This window comes from Oryx dammah, unplaced genomic scaffold (assembly GCF_014754425.2).
Source record: "Oryx dammah isolate SB20612 unplaced genomic scaffold, SCBI_Odam_1.1 HiC_scaffold_11, whole genome shotgun sequence".
In the NCBI taxonomy this organism is placed as follows: Eukaryota; Metazoa; Chordata; class Mammalia; order Artiodactyla; family Bovidae; genus Oryx; species Oryx dammah.
In genome coordinates, this window is record NW_024070195.1 from 37,400,076 (window position 1) to 37,417,956 (window position 17,881).

At 40.4% G+C, this 17,881-nt stretch overlaps 1 protein-coding gene across 3 annotated transcripts in view; it reads left to right on the plus strand.

The window, feature by feature from the left end:
* KIF6 (kinesin family member 6) overlaps positions 1 to 17,881 on the plus strand; it is a 430,349-nt gene that overhangs the window by 216,886 nt on the left and 195,582 nt on the right. The window lies entirely within an intron of this gene.

Below are 17,881 nucleotides of genomic sequence, written 5' to 3' on the forward strand. Positions count from 1 at the left end.
TTTGCCACAGCCTCGAAAATATGTCATCAGTAATGTCAAGGTAACTAGTGCTGCCCGTGTGATTTCTTCAGTTTACTGGAGAAATCGGATTCCCCCTTCCTGTACATAAGCTCACCTCCTACTATTCATGCTTTCCAACCGCTTCCCTCATTAATTTGCTTTCCGCTCAGTCAAATAGCATGTGCTGGGGTGAGTATAGTACTGTATATTTACTTTTCTGTTTAATCTGAAATCCCTTGTTGAAATTGGCAGCCACGTGTTTCCTCTTCTTTCTGCATCTCACTTTTTGTTATGTTCCCTGTCTGATAGCCACGAATTTTCCTCTGAGTTTGGAAGAAGAGAGCAACCATCAAGAAACAAAGAGTTGCTAATTAACAAAGAAATGCAGATTACAATGAGATGTAATTTTTTGCCAGTCATATTGGTAATAATGAAAAGATGATGATACCATGTCGGATGAGCTCTTACTCTGCAGGCAGAGTAGACAGTGCCAGTGAGGGGTGGCAGACAGGGAAGCCGGTTCTGAGGCCTGGGCAAATTTTTAGCTTGTTCCTCTTGGGTGGCCTAGTGGTAATGAATCTGCCTGCAATGCAGGAGACACAGGTTCGCTTCCTGGGCTGGGAGGATCCCCTGGAGGAAGAAATGGTAACCTTCTCCAGTACTCTTGTCAGGAAAATCGCATGGACAGAGGAGCCTGGCAGGCTACAGTCTGCAGGGTTGCAGAGAATCGGACACAACTGAGAAAGTGAGCGCCCACACACACCCCTTGTTGGACAGCCCTGGAGAACATTTGTGCAAACTTTTAAATGGCTGTGCTTTTAGGGCCAGCAGTTTAACTTCTGGTAATCTGTCCTTAAGGACAAATGTACAAAGAGTATGTATAAAGATATTTATCAATATCATTTGTGAATTGGGTAATGATACATTCATTTAATGAAATATGATGTGGCGATTTTTTATATTAATGAAGAACCATATATTATATTGACCTAGGAACACTTCCAAACTCTCTTATTTTCTGTAACCAAAACATGCATTTACATGTATACACTTATATGCATATATATATATATATATATATATATAGTTGCTTACAAACAACTCTGGAAGGATAAACACTGAAGTTTCAAAGTGTTATCTCTGGGTTCTAAGATTGGAGTAATCTTTTTTATACTATATTTCCTAAACTTTTTGCCTTACACAGACATGCATCAATGTATGATCAGACAAAATATTTAGGGTATTTTAAAATATATATGGTAAAATAAAAGTGAAATGTTCTCTAATACATAACATTTTCCGTAAGTTATCATCAAATCACTCAGCAAACATGTAATGGTAAAGATAAATGCCACTTATTGAGCATTTGCCAATAGGCATTGCCTTACACTTCTTATGTACATAGTCATAAAAATTCTGCAACAACTTCATGAGGCAAATTGCATTCAGCTAACAAGGTGAGAAGCAGAGTTGGAATTTGAACCCGTTGTGTCTGTCTCCAGAGTTGCTTTTTTGTGACCTTGAGCTACAAAGATGTAAGGCATGCAGTGATGACTTAAATCCTGCTTCTAGGAGTTTACAGGGCAAAATGCATGCAGTATTCTAGAATTAGCTAGGTTTTTCTATATTGTTTGTCTCAGAAACTAAGGTCTGTCTGAAATACTGGATTTTCTTCACTGTTGTTCATTCACTCTAGCTATGCCATCTAATCTTATCTGGAAGATGTGCCAAGAGACAAGGAAAAGACTTCAGTGTTTCCCCTGGAAGGAAATGTGTCTTCCTTTCCATCCTAAGGAACTGGCTTCTGGAGTAAGACAGAGAACAGTAAAGTTAACATCCACCCACTGCTGTTGGCTCATTTTTGGTGTGTTAGAAGTATATTAACCAGTGCTTGTTTTCATATGAGACAGTTTATGTAGAAGTGACCACAGCTGATAAAACTCAAGAGTTCATGCCAATAATTAAATTCCTCACAGTTCAAGCAATCATAGGGCCACTAACCTATGAGGTATTTACTAAGAAACACAGGGACAGATCCTAATTATCCTTATTAGCCACCATTCAGGTCAAATGACTAGCTTTTACAAAGGTCATTTCTTATTCTTTATTGTTATCAGCTAAAGAGGAAAAACGGAAATGTATGGGATTTTATTTTTTCGTTGTTTGATTCAGTCAGTATCACTGATTTCACAGAGACATGTTCTCACATGGCTTCTGTTGACTGTGTCACAAGACTAGAAGCCCAGATGGCTGGGGAGAAGGCCTGGGGCCACCTCATGCCTGATCTCGTAAACTCACTTCTCAGGGTCTCCCTGGATGATGCCATCATGCTCGTGGCTTCCCCAGGCCTCCACGTTTGCTGAGCTTTGTTCTGTGGCTAAGCTGGGCTTTGAACCTCCAGAGCATCACATTTCCTCAGTGATTTAGGAAAGCAAAGACTGCACACTGTTTGTTTCTAAAATGTTTGACTTCACTACTTATGTTTTTGCTTTCTTAGTGTTTTTTGTTTTTATACTGAAAAGAACTTCATGACTTAAACTCACTTTCATAAATATTCTGTGCAGATAATAGTATATAGGCTAGTAATAACTTATTACGTAGGTCCTGTTTTAGCTGTCCATCCTATTCTAGGGGAGGGGTCCTTCTGATTCTGGCTTAGGTCCCTTCTTTCACTGCCCTGGTTCTGATTGTCTTCTGGGTCAGGGGAACTTCCCCTCTGCACCCATGCTTTCTGGCCATGCTTTCTGGTCAGAATCCTGATGCTGATCCATATTTTTGTTGTAAAGGCAACGTATCTGCTCAGTCCGTAAGTGCCCCCAATCAGCCTTTTTTAAAATGCAGGGACTTCTGACCGCAATTGCACAACCTCAGGAGTGCCTGCAATAGGATTTTCATCGCTTTCGCTATTTCTATTCCTGTTTGCTATTGCTCAGTTCTGTACAAAGGTGTTTTTGAGGGTCTGACTTGAATCAGAAAATGCTCAGGCAATGACTTCTGCAAAATGACCCTAAAAAGCCTGCCTTCCTTAGAAGCACATAGAAAAGGCTGAGTCCTCAGCCCACAGCAGGGACATTAAACAGAACGAGGCACTTGATGCCCGGATGGCAGGGCGGGGATTACAAAGACAAGTGAGTGACAGGTTCTGGCTTTATAGGGCTTCCGTCATGGAAGGGAGTCAAGACCAGCGCATGAAAATCTGTAAGATGAAAAGTGCTACCTGACACGGGAGAAGTGCTGAGGTGCCTGGAGGAGCAGAAACTACTTTTGAGCAGGAAGCTCAGGGACAACTTTTAGCAGACCTGTGAATTAAGGCAAGATTTAGAAAAGCGAAGTTGGCCAGGGAGACTATTTCAGATGGAGAAGGAACCGATACAAGCACAGCCGCAGTCTGGGTTTCTTGATTTATAGATTCATCTGTTTAGTCCCAGAGAAGTGATGTGACTTAACAAAAGATTTCTACCAAGTCAGATTTTTTTTTTTTAACCCTGAGATAACCGGCCTTCACCAAGTCTGGCTCCCTGTAGGCTCTAAATAGCTTTATAATTCTCTGAATTTTTAGCTTTAAAATCAATTGAAAATGTAGTATATTAGTAGTGGGAAAACATTTAGATGCTGTGGGCAATGCTTCCAGTACTTTTCATCCTCTCAGAAAAGAACAGTGCAGGTTATTAACCAACAGCAGTTGTAAGCACCCTCCCGCATGCCTGGGACCACACGCTCCCGCAGCGGCACCCACAGGCCAGCTCCACGCTAAGAGTAGCTGCTGGCTTTCTGGCTTGCAGCTCAGGGTGGCCAGGTTTAGCAAATAAAAAAAAAAAAAAACACAGGGCATCCAGTTAAATTTGAATTTCATGTAAACCGCAAATAACCTTTTAGTATGTGTCTGATGCAATATTTGTAACCCTATTTCAGTTTTGTATGATCAGGATTCTTATTTTCATCTGCGTAATTTCCATGAATACTTTTGCCTTGAAAACAACTAATTGATGTTTCCATTTATATCTTTTTAAAAAATTACCATTGAACCCACCACCTCAAGGATTTTTAAAGATCGAGATCCAGGAGGATTTATAGAGAGTAGACTTGGGTGGATCCTATTGTCTTGAATTATCCAACACCGGGATCACAGTAGGCAGTTAGTAAATGCTCTGCTCTCTGAATCAGTGTAAGAATAAGGAGTTAGCACATTCTCAGTTTTTATTCTTCATCGTCTTAGAATCTGTCCTTAAGCAGTAACATGTATATTTAAGCCTTAAACATAGTTTCCTCCTAGTGTGTCTCACTTGGTAAAGAATTGAGACAGTATTTTCCAAACAGTTCATTCACACCACCTGAAGAGGAAAGGCCCAAGTAATTAGGTAATGTTTGAGAAAAAAAAAAAAAAAAGATTATCTGTTAACATGATCCTGAATTCACAACTCTTGGATCCTAGGCATCCTTACCCCAACTTCTAATAATAGCTGGCTGAAGAGAAATAATCTAAGCTTCACAGATGAAATATCCCAGAGGGTCCTTAATAGCTAATGCTCTCTCTTCTTATTTTATAAGAAATCAGATCTCTGAAATCATTCATGAGATATAATTCACTACAGATGATGTTCCTCCACTTCAGTACAAAGTGTTTCTGGTCCTGACACCACATTTTGAAGATATTAAAATGAAAACTAAAAGCATGGTCTACAGCTTGTGTTAATTATCCTTGGGTAGTTTATGGAAGCATTTGAGTTCTTCAGACATAGTTATCTAATATGATTAAAAAGGCCTGACTCCATCTCAGGGCTGTTTCTGTACTTTAGTGATTATTTTATTCTCCTAAAGTTTAAGTGCTTTGGGTCCTAATAGACCAAATGAATGAATATCAAAACCAGATAACAGAAAACGGACAAGGCATGAGTGGTCATTCCATTTATCGGACTACAGTTGACATATTGGATTCTTCTGGCCTAGACAGCTCTTTCATCGGCAGTCCAAGAACTTGATTCTAAATTAGGACGTCTCGAGTGTGAAAGTATGAGCATACCATTTCATTCTTCCCATTATTTAATGCTTTCTCAATGTTAAGGCTTTTTGTGAGTTGGATTCTGTGAGCTCCAGGGAATTCTTTTAAAAGAAGGAATGAGACCCTTCATCACATCACACAGGAATATTTGTATTTCTCTCCTGCCTTCCCCCGTAACCTTTTCACAGGAAAGGTTTGCATATACATGGAGCTGGATATTTTTAAAGACTTCCTGAAACAAATGTTTGTTCTAATTACAGTTTTATATGGTTTATGCCACTTACAGAAAACCCACAGTGTGAAAATGTGCACTTATGGAAATAATAAATGACATGACGTCTAACACCTGGTCCCTGATAGCTTGCTCAAAGTATGGATAAACAAATGCAGGAATAGCCACCAACTACTATAATCAGCACCATAAAATAAGCAATTAGATCATATCAACAAATCAAGCCCGTCTGGAAGCAATAGAGGAGCAGCTTTAGGATTTAACTGTGGATTTCATTTCAAGGGGGCTTTCCTGATAGCTCAGTTGGTAAAGAATCCACCTACAATGCCAGAGACCCCGGTTCGATTCCTGGGTTGGGAAGATCTGCTGGAGAAGGGATAGGCTACCCACTCCAGTATTCTGGCCTAGAGAATTCCATGGACTGCGTAATCCACAAGGTCACAAAGAGTCAGACATGACTGAGCGACTTTGACTTCACTTCACTTCTTTTCAAGGACCTAATAACAAATAATGTATGTCTCTCTCCCATAGCATTATCCTCAAGGAAAGTAACTTTGAAATGTTAGAAACTAAGTTTGTAATTTTATCTATTTTAAAAAAATTTTACTTTGAGAATTGTAGGAGTTTTATAATTTTTCATTTTACGACAATTCATGTTCATTGGGGAAAAGTGATAATGGACAAAGATAAAAATGGTATCATTTGTAATTCCACTACTCAAAGATAACAGCTGTTATCATTAAATGGTATAATTCAGATAAGAAAAAAGGTAACAACTGTTTATTATTTGGTGTAATCCTCCAGATTTTTCAATGAATACATATGTATTCCAATAAAAATGAGATGCTTTTAAAACTGTTTTTTAACCTGTGCTTTTCATCCACTTGTACTATCTTCTCATATCAGTATATGTGCTCATCTTCAGCACAGGTGCTGTCAGGCTCATGTATAGATTTAGGGGGATTTATAGACCCTTCACCCAAAAAAATATGAATAAAAATTTGTAGGGTTTGGGTGTATATATTTTTTTTTTCTGGAAAAAATAGTGCATTGAAACTTTCATTGGATTTGCTTTAACTTTTAGTGATAATTTAGAGAGAGATTACAGTTCTCCATCTTCTCACTCAGGATCCTAATGACTCCCAGTGTGTTCTTTTCCTCTCTCATCCCTCTGTTAATTCGCATTTTTCTTTATATGAGTCCTGCATCATTGTTTTAACAGTTTAATGGTCATTTCCTTTTGAAGTGAAGTGTTAGTCACTCAGTTGTGTCCAACTCTTTGTTGTGTTTGTTGCAACCCCATGAACTATAACCTACCAGGCTCCTCCGTCCATGGGAGTCTCCAGGCAAGAATACTGGAGTGGGGAGCCATGCCCTCCTCCAGGACATCTTCCTGACCCATGGATCGAACCCAGGTCTTCCGAATTGCAGGCAGATTCTTTTCTGTCTGAGCCACCAGGGAAGTCCATTTCCTTTCAAGTATTTAATTTTTAAGGTTTCAGTATTCCTTGTTGTGATTTTTTTTTTGTTTGCATCTTAGAGTCTCCGTCTTTGTCTTATAAACCTATCTTCAGTGTAAATATAGAACTTGAGTTTGATTCAATTTACATAAATTTGTCCTAGATTTCCTATTGCATGAACACATGTTTCCAAACAGCAATAAGCTATTTTCCATATGATAGGATAAATCACATGATTTGTCATCAAATGGGGACATACTCACAAGGATTAACTTTGTATTTTTACATAACAAAATCTTTTAAAATCTCTTTTAAAACTTTTGCAAGTTTTCTAATTAAAAAATGTAATTAACCTCCAATTTAAATAAATAAATAAATATTAAAAAACAAACAATATATATTTATGTTCTGCATTTTTACATGTAAACCAAGACTACTTTAAATTTTTGCTAAAAGAACCAACTGAGAAATCTTTATTTCTACACATTAATGTTGTCTACAAACATAATTTCATAAAAGACAGAATTATTGAAAAAGAGTTCTGAGAATTGGAGCAAAGGATGGATAAAGCTTTCACTGCTCCTTCAAGTTAATGAACTGTCAGGGAAGTCTATAACCATAGAAATGAGCTATGTGAAAGTGTTAGTTGCTCAGTCGTGTCTGACTCTTTGTAACCCCGTGGACTGCAGCCCACCAGGCTCTTTTGCCCATGGAATTCTCCAGGCAAGAATACTGAAGTGGGTAGCCATTCTCCCTTCTCCAGAACACCTTCCCAAGCCAGGTCTTCTGCATTGCAGGTAGGTTCTTTACCATCCACTTGTACTATCCACTTGTATCCACTTTTCATCCACTTGTACTATCTTCTCATATCAGTATATATGCTCATCTTCAGCACAGGTGCTGTCAGGCTCATATATAGATTTAGGGGGATTTATAGACCCTTCACCCAAAAAAATATGAATAAAAATTTGTAGGGTTCGGGTGTATATGTTTTTTTTTTTTCCTGGAAAAAATAGTGCATTGAAACTTTCATGGGAAATGAACTATATAGCTGTCTATATAGCTCGTAGAACCCAGTCCCCTCCAACTGGCCCTGGTCCTGCAAATTCCTCACTCACCTTGTTCTATGGGTGCATTCTGGTCTTAACCATCCGAGATCTGTCTCTCTCTCCCCTCCCTTTCTCTCCACCCCATCCTCTTCTTTGCCTACCTTTCCTGTCCTTGCTTCCCAGCCCCACCCCACCCCACTCTCAGCCCCTTCCCGTCCCTCCCTCTAGCCTCTTCTCCTCCCTCTTGCTCCACGCTGTCCCCAGTGTGCTTCTCAGAGGCGCTCTCCCGGCAGCTCCTCCATTTTAACATAGTCCATCCTTGTCCCTGGTCTTTCCCCTGTCCTTGCCCTCAATGTCTATCTCTCTACTACACTCTTCTCAAAGCTTCAACCCAGTTTAGCTTCTCTCTGCTAGCTCTTTCCATCTCCACCATAATGAAACCTTTCCTGCCTGTTTCTCCTGTCATTGCCCACTTCCTGAACAGTAACTTTCTTCACCTTTTTCTGCTGCCAGCTGTCCTGCTCCCTAACTGGCTTCTCTGCCCCATTCTAGCACCCCACTCTTCTCTTTCCTTTACATCAGTTTCTTAATCATGTTGGATTTGTGGAGATAGGTGTACGTGTTTACATTAAACACAAACGCTTCCCTGATGGCTCAGACAGTAAAGAATCTGCCTGCAATGCAGGAGAACACAGGAGATCCTGTGTTCAATACCTGAGTCAGGAAAATCCCCTGGAGAAGGAAATGGACAACCCACTCCAGTATTCTTGCCTGGAGACTCCCACAGACAGAGGAGCCTGGTGGGCTACAGGCCATGGAGTCACAAAGAGTCGGACATGGCTGAGCAACTAACACTTTCACCCTTTCACAGTAATAATGGAGCATTTGCCTACAGCGAGCAAACGGTTCAAAAGATGTAGAATTTAAAGAGGCAGTTATTAATAGGTAGTGATTGATTAATTTGCATTAGTTTAACTTCTTACTTATGTTTGTTCTAAACCAGTGAAACTTTCTATGTCTACTGAAGTTAAAATGTTTGGTCATATCAACATATGTGTATGCCTTTAATGAACTGGATACATGAAAATGTATGTTAAAAACAGACAAAATTAATTTTTATAACTTATCAGAAGCCTTCATCATTGCATTTTAAGAGTTTTTTATGGCCTTTAAAGTTTTTCTAGTGTCTTTAAAATTTTTTTAAAAATAATTTTTAAAATTCTATAAACTGAAGTACATGTCTGTGAATGTATTTTCCTATAAAGAGGCTATATCTTCAGTGTTAGAGGGCTTCCCTCATAGCTCAGTTGGTAAAGAATCTGCCTGCAATGCAGGAGACCTGGGTTCAATCCCTAGGTTGGGAAGATCCCCTGGAGAAGGGAGAGGCTACCCACTCCAGTATTCTGGCCTGGAGAATTCCATGGACTGTATAGTCCATGGGGTTGCAAAGAGTTAGACACAACTGAGTGGCTTTCACTTTCACTCTTCAGTGTTAGAGGCAAGTGAGTCTGGATTCTGATTTGGATGTTTTGCCTTTGCTATTTTGAAACACTGAAAGTATCCAGAGGTTAAGCAGCTCTGCATTTGAGGAGCTATATAACTGCTTTTGTAGAGGTAAAGGGAATGTGTGTTACTAAGAGAAATCTTGTTGGTAAACTCTGCATAGAAATTTCCTCTGTATCACCCAAACTAGGAACTTTCTGGTCCCCTGAAAGAAAGTGAAAGTGTTAGTTGCTCAGTTGTGTCTGACTCTTTGAGACCCATGGACTGTCACCCACCAAGCTCTTTTGTCCATGGGATTCTCTGGGCAAGAATACTGGAGTGGGTTACCATTCCCTTCTCCAGGGTATTGTCCCAACCAGCTGTTCAACTTGGGTCTCCTGCATTGCAGGCAGATTCTTTACCTTCTGAGCCACCAGGGAAGTCCTTATCTGGCTCCCTAGTGTTATTAAAAAGAGCTCATTCCAACAAAGTGGCTGACACTGAACTCAATTCCTTGCACATCCTCATGTGCAAGGGTCCTTGTCTTTCACTTACTGGTGAGGGCTTGGTAAGTATATAAATGTATATAATACTTGTCATAGACCAGAGAAGTCTAAAAGAAAAAAATCTTGAAGTAACCACCTTTAAGCCAGTTGGGAATAGTTCTTTCAGCAGAATCTAACAAAAAGCAAATGTGAAACTAATGACCCCTAAAAATATTTGTGTAGTTTCCTTTGGTTGTAGTCCTGTTGGCACAACCTCAGCCTTCAGTTTTTCATGTCCTGTGGATTGTAGTTAATCATAAATTGTGAATTTATTGTTCTTTGCGAACTTTCCTTTTATAAAGTATGTGCTTTCCCAACACTGTATGTTTTAAAGGGTCATACCCGTAAAAGAAGCTTGTCATGTTAGCAAAGTCAAAATAAGGTTTTCCTTCACCTTCCACTACTGGGTCTCAAGGACCCCCTCGGTAGCATCTTGCTCAAAATTATTTTCTTTGAAATGCAAGACACCAAGTTTATCTGATGATATCACATGGCTCTTGTTGTTTGCATTTTGCTTGTTTTTCAAAAGTCTGTAGGAAGGAGCGTTCTGAAATGAAAATACGAATTTAGTACAGTATCAGTTCAGTTCAGTTCAGTCGCTCAGTTGTGTCCGACTCTTTGCGACCCCATGAATCACAGCACGCCAGGCCTCCCTGTCCATCACCAACTCCCGGAGTTCACTCAAACTCATGTCCATCAAGTCGGTGATGCCATCCAGCCATCTCATCCTCTATCATCCCTTTCTCCTCCTGCCCCCAATCCCTCCCAGCATCAGAATCTTTTCCAATGAATCAACTCTTCGCATCAGGTGGCCAAAGTATTGGAGTTTCAGCTTTAGCATCATTCCTTCCAAAGAACATCCAGGGCTGATCTTCTCTAGAATGGACTGGTTGGATCTCCTTGCAGTCCAAGGGACTCTCAAGAGTCTTCTCCAACACCACAGTTCAAAAGCATCAATTCTTTGGCGCTCAGCTTTCTTCACAGTCCAACTCTCACATCCATACATGACCACTGGAGAAACCATAGCCTTGACTAGACGGACCTTTGTTGGCAAAGTAATGTCTCTGCTTTTTAATATGCTGTCTAGGTTGGTCATAATGTTCCTTCCTAGGAGTAAGTGTCTTTTAATTTCATGGCTGCAGTCACCATCTGCAGTGATTTTGGAGCCCCCAAAAATGAAGTCTGACACTGTTTCCACTGTTTCCCCATCTATTTCCCATGAAGTGACGGGACCAGATGCCATGATCTTCGTTTTCTGAATGTTGAACTTTAAGCCACCTTTTTCACTCTCCTCTTTCACTTTCATCAAGAGGCTTTTTAGTTCCTCTTCACTTTCTGCCATAAGGGTGGTGTCACTGCATATCTGAGGTTATTGATATTTCTCCCGGCAATCTTGATTCCAGCTTGTGTTTCTTCCAGCCCAGCGTTTCTCATGATGTACTCTGCATAGAAGTTAAATAAGCAGGGTGACAATATACAGCCTTGACGTACTCCTTTTCCTATTTGGAACCAGTCTGTTATATAGATTATAGCAAATGCAAGACATTTTCCTGAGTTGATTGAGAGCCTTTGTGTAGAAAGGGTAGGGGTTCCTGATTCAAAAGACCTGCTTTTAAATCCCAGTGTTTCAGTTTCCTAGCTTATATGCAGTAAGTTGCATATAATATGCAACTAATAGTAGGCAAGTTACTTAATTTCTAAGAGTGTTCCTGTCTTCACCTGTGAAGGAGGGAAAATAATTTTTAGCTTTATGGTACAGATAAATAACAAAATACATCTAAGAGTGGCTGAAATGTAATGGATGTTGAATAAAAGTAATAATAAAGTAATTAGGGGAAGGCAGTTATAAAGAGAACCAGACTATGATAATCTCTTTAATTCTTCTCCCTCTTAAGTAAGAAATCATGCAAGGTAACTAGCACAATAGCCAGGGCGTGGCTGACCATCAAGGGATGCTGTTAATTAAATTTAAGATCTTTCATTTAATATCTCGTTATTTCTTTGGGTTCCAGAGCCAAAAAGCTGTGTTTATATTCATAACTCAAAATTCAACAAGTTGCTGTGTTGTATGGCTTCTTGAGCACTGATGCACGCAGGAATCCCCAGGGAACATTGTTTCAGTGTAGATTCAGCAAGTCTGGCCTGGGGCCTTAGGGTCTACATTTTTTCAAGTCTCCCAGGTGATGCCCAAGAAGTTGGCCTGCTATTCACACTGAAGAGCAAGGCATTCCTGGGCCAGACAATAAATGCCCTCTCTTTGTTCCTTGGATTACATTGTTTCATAGAGCTCAAACAGTCTAGAGATGACGTTTTGCACATTTCACAGCTGAGAAATTTGTGACCCACAGAAGCTGATGAATTAACGGTTGAGATCATTCACCCTAATTGTTCAGCCACATTCTTTGTATACAGTATTTTTAATTTTGTAACTATTCTCCCATTCTTCCTATGTAGTTATGTTCCTAGAAGTTGAGTTCTCCAGTTTCCTTTTATCATTATTTTCAGCTTTTTAAGAAAGATCTTTGCTCACATTGATATGTGACTGTAGTTTGTCAGCAGCCCCATTGCTTAACTCTGTCGGACACAACCTGTGCTTGACAGCACCATCTTTAGTGGCTGAATGACTGATAGCGGTCAGGCAGATTCTGATACATTTTGGTATAATTAGTCCCAGTTAGCTTCTGCAATCAGAACTCCTTCATAGCCCCCGAGAATGAACCACCTATTCTCTCAGAACCAGAGAGAAGCCAGCAGGCCCCTCAGCTCAGGGGCACCAATCATCTCCATAATTCTACCACAGAACAGCCCTAACCCACAAACTGGGGTGTTTTGTATCCCGCTTACTCTTTCCAGCTCAGTATCCGAGGATAAGGTCCCAGTGCCTTGCACTCCCTAGCCTTGTTTTTCCCCATTAATTCCCTGGAATAAAACTGTGTCATAGGACACTTCTGCCATCTTTGTCCCCCAGTTACTCCCTGGGCCACACTTCCCATAGCTGTCCTGGGGTTTAGAACCAGCCAGGGTTTCTATGCCCCAGAGGCGTGCTCCTTGCTTATACCCACTCCTCTTTCCCCCCAACTTTCCCACAACCAGTACCATAGAGACATGGTTTCTAATTCATTTTGAGATGCTAATGATGTCAGGAACATGCTAAAATTTTTTTTTACAAAGATTATTTTAGAGACGCTAATGCTGACAGGAACATGCTGAATTTTTTTTTAACAAAGATTATTTTAGAATAATGAGAACATGGTAATCGTGCACAATGGATAAACAATGAACTTCATTTAATAAACAGTTGAATGTAACATAATGATAAAAACACTGCAGAAGAGCAAGTTTCTTTTGGATCGCTCGTCTCTCTTTTCACAAGGAGATAATAAATGTTCTTGAGCCAAAGGCAACTGGGCAGAAGCCTCAGGATTTTTTTCTTCCTCTGTCTTTCCTTCCTTCCTTCTTATCTCTTATCTTCTTGCTGGGTGTATCGCAGCCTACTTGCCGAATCCCTATAAAGGGACTCATTATAACCTATCATAGTATATCATGACTATTTTAATGCCGGTAAATATACCCCTTCACCATCATTTTAAATACTTGCCTAACAGTGTAAACAATTATGCCATAATTTATTTAATTTCCAAATATGGGGCATTCCGATTCTCTCCCGACTTCTTTTGCTGTTATAAAGCGTGCCAGTCAGTGACCTTATTAAGATCTAAGCAAGTGCAGCTCAGTTATTTCCTTCTTGTCTATTCGACTATTTACCTTTTCAAAAAATTCTAGATGGCATGGCATTACCCTTTAGAAATACATTGCCCAGCATGATGTTTAAATAAATGTAGTAACTTTCCCATAGTATGGTAAGCACAGTGTTTAAAACTGGAATTCTGAAGTCAGCCTCCCCGAGTTTGAATTCCAGCTCTGTGGTCTGCTAGCTGTATGACCTTGGGCAAGACATACAACCTCTCTGTACTTCAGGTCCTTTACTTATGATATGAGGACAATAATAGTACTCAGCTCATCTACTTGTTGTGCAGATTAAGGAAATGTTATATTCAAAGGGCACAGACCAGTAGCTAGCATTTAGTGCTTGCCCAAGTAATACCAGCTATTGTTGACGATAATTAACTGGCTTTCCCTTTGTATTCACACTACTAAACCTAAATTTCCACAAAAATATGGCTGCAGATAAAACTTTATTTTTTTGGCAAGAAATGTTGGGAGCAAAAACAAAAGTAGTCTAGTGGTCTTGAGGGGATAAAGCATGCATTAGAAATTATGGTCAATTCTTTGGTGTGGCCATGGGCTTCCCAAGCGGCTCAGTGGTAAAGATCCATACTGCCAATGCAGGAGACCTGAATTCGATTCCTGGGTCTGGAAGATCCCCTGGAGAAGAAGATGGCAATCCACTCCAGTATTCTTGCCTGGGAAATCCCATGGACAGAGGAGCTGGGCAGGCTACAGTCAACGTGGTCACAAAACAGTGGGACATGACTTAGCAACTAAGCAACGACAGCTTGTGATGTGTCCGGGAATCAAAATTTATAGTACAACAGAATTGCTGATCTAAGCTACAGGCTGTCAGCGCTGTCTCATCAACAGTCAGTTTGGTGGAAACAAGTATCATCACCAACATCCTCCAGTCACCTACCAGCCAGGCTTAGTGTTCAGGCACATAGATTATCTACCCTCTTTCTTGTCTATATGAACTAGAACTGAATGGCATGCATTTAGTTTTACTTCTCCAATGGGATTCTTTTACTTCTTTTTTTCCTAGCAACAGAGAACAAGTAAAATGTCTTGTTTACTTGGGCTTATCCTAAAGAACAGACTTATCATCCTTACTTGACCTCTTGGGAGAGCTTTCCTGCAGACAGTTCTTCACTGGCCAGCAGGGTTCTGGCAGCTGGGAGACACCCTGTGGGAGCAGTGACTAGGTATGAACTTAGGAACTATTTTGGGAGATAGGAAAATGCAGGGAATTTAGGGTCAATCGTTCACTCTTAACTATGAGAGGAGTACATCAGAAACATCTGAATAGGCATTTTTCTGCATTTTAATTGTTAGGCCAAGTCTTTGGCTGATAAGAAAATTAATTCAACAATAAATCATTTAATGGATGAAGGGAAGACCAGGCATGTTTTTCTTATCTGAGGGGGCTCTGTTGTGTCAAGTACTAACGAAAAAAAAATTGCACGTCAAGAGGCCTGATCTTCATTCTTACTTTTATATCCAACTAATCAAGTCTCAGGAGGGCTGAAGCAATCCAGGTCTTTCATTTCAGCAGAAGTTCTTCACCATTTCTGTGGATTCCTGGTCTTCCTTGTATCCTAAACTCTCAGTATGCAAGACAAGAGTCTTGATGTAACAACCAAAGCCCAGTGAGACAGAGTGATCTGTGAGTTAACTCAGCTAATGAGCAGGCCTGTACAATCTTACAGTGCTTTCTTGTGAACTTGGAACCCACATCAGCCCTGCTTAATGGAGTGTTTCCTAGAATATTTACTTCATGGTCAGACTATACAGGAGAAATTATTTTCGAAAGAAAAAGCAAGGCAGAAGAATTGACTAGCCACCGCTGCTGCTGCTGCTAAGTGGCTTCAGTCGTGTCCAACTCTATGCGACCCCATAGACGGCAGCCCACCAGGCTCCCCTGTCCCTGGGATTCTCCAGGCAAGGACACCGGAGTGGGTTGCCATTTCCTTCTCCAATGCATGAAAGTGAAAAGTGAAAGTGAAGTCGCTCAGTCGTATCTGACTCTTAGCGACCCCATGGACTGCAGCTCACCAGGCTCCTCTGTCCATGGGATTTTCCAGGCAAGAGTACTGGAGTGGGGTGCCATAGTCTAATATTGGCTGCCTGAAATTTTAGGGACACTGGAAACCAAAAAACACTTCTACTCCAGAGGATAGTAAATTCTATTTGCTATTGTGGTAAATTCTAGAACTAATGATAATTTTCAAAGTTCCAGAATTTTGCCAAGTATTCAGGGTCAATACAAACGGATATGCATTACTATTTTTTGAAACTTCATTAATTGGAAGTTATGCATTCAGGCCTCCTCATGAGTGACAGAAGAAAGTAGCAATTATGAATATGTTGCCTCAGTGTCTGTCTATCACGAGAGGCTCAGGACACACACTATACAATATTATATAGCCATTAAAAATGAAATAATTCTATTATATATATACTGGCATGGAATATTATTTCTGATAAACTGTTTAGAAAAATAATGATACAGAACTCTATTCAGAGTGTGATCTCATTTTTGTATAAACAAACAAAATCTACAAATGCACATAAGGCTATAGGTAGCTGCTTCATTAAGAACTAGAAGAATGTATTTCAGCTACTAAGCGTGGATTTCCCCAAAGTATTGAGAGTCAATAAAGATAAAGAATGGTGTCAAGGGAGGGAGAAGAGTGGAGTGTTTACTGTTTAATTTATTCACATCTGTGTTGTTTGGAATTCTTTCCATAAATATCTATTTTTATAATATTTCACATAAAAACATAAACACATTTTGTATCAGAAACTAATGTCTCTATGTCTCTGACAGTTTGAAGCCTGCTACAAGGTAAGATTATGTCTGTCAGCAATTGGTACAAATAAGTACCCCTCCACCCAAAGATGCTCCTAAAAATGACAGTGCAGATTGGGAAGCAACAGCTGTCACGTGTTGTAGAGTGTAGGAAGAAATAAGAATGACATTCAAAGCTGCTTATTGTCGTTCAGCTGCGGAGTTGTGTCCGACTCTTTGTTGACCCTATGGACTGCAGCATACTAGACCTTCCTGTCCTTCACTGTCCCCCAGAGTTTGCTCAGATTCATGTCCATTGAGTCAGTGATGCTATCTAACCATCTCATCCTCTGCTATCTGAAGGAAATCATTACATCTTATTTGAGTAGGCTGGTAGTACTGGTGGAAAGGAGATGTGTTCTGTTCAAAATGATGCTGAAAGTGTGCAGATATTTTCAAAACAATGTGAGAAAGATAGGCTGCCGCCATATAATGATAGTGAGCATCACAGATAGTGATTGCCATTCTTACACCTTCCTTATCAAGAGTCTTATCTCAACATAGAAGGAATCATTCTATTGATTCTATACTGATGCTGTAGATACAGGGTCATGGAGAGGGAACACAAGGAAGAATAAGAGTCAAGCATTGGCCCCATGATACTCATAAACTAACGGGGGAGTGAAGACCCTAGAATGCAGTGTGGACACTATAAGCCGCAAACTAAACTTCCTGGGGTGGCCTGGATGTTCCCTCCAAAGGTAGATGTTTGTTTTCGACTTTTTATTTGTTTTAGAATAGGACTAACATGAAAATTCTTGTAAGGAGAAGGGAAAGATCAGCATGAAGAGGTGCGAGTTCAGTTCAGTTCAGTTGCTCAGTCGTCTCCGACTCTTTGCGACCCCATGAATCGCAGCACACCAGGCCTCCCTGTCCATCACCAACTCCCGGAGTTCACTCAGATTCACGTCCATCGAGTCCATGATGCCATCCAGCCATCTCATCCTCTGTCGTCCCCTTCTCCTCCTGCCCTCAAACCCTCCCAGCATCAGAGTCTTTCTAATGAGTCAACTCTTTGCATGAGATGGCCAAAGTACTGGAGTGTCAGCTTTAGCATCATTCCTTCCAAAGAAATCCCAGGGTTGATCTCCTTCAGAATGGACTGGTTGGATCTCCTTGCAGTCCAAGGGACTCTCAAGAGTCTTCTCCAACACCACAGTTCAAAAGCATCAATTCTTTGGCGCTCAGCTTTCTTCACAGTCCAACTCTCACATCCATACATGACTACTGGAAAAACCATAGCCTTGACTAGACGGACCTTAGTCGGCAAAGTAATGTCTCTGCTTTTGAATATGCTATCTAGGTTGGTCATAACTTTCCTTCCAAGGAGTAAGCGTCTTTTAATTTCCTGGCTGCAGTCACCATCTGCAGTGATTTTGGAGCCCCCAAAAATAAAGTCTGACACTGTTTCCACTGTTTCCCCATCTATTTCCCATGAAGTGATGGGACCAGATGCCATGATCTTCATTTTCTGAATGTTGAGCTTTAAGCCAACTTTTTCACTCTCCTCTTTCACTTTCATCAAGAGGCT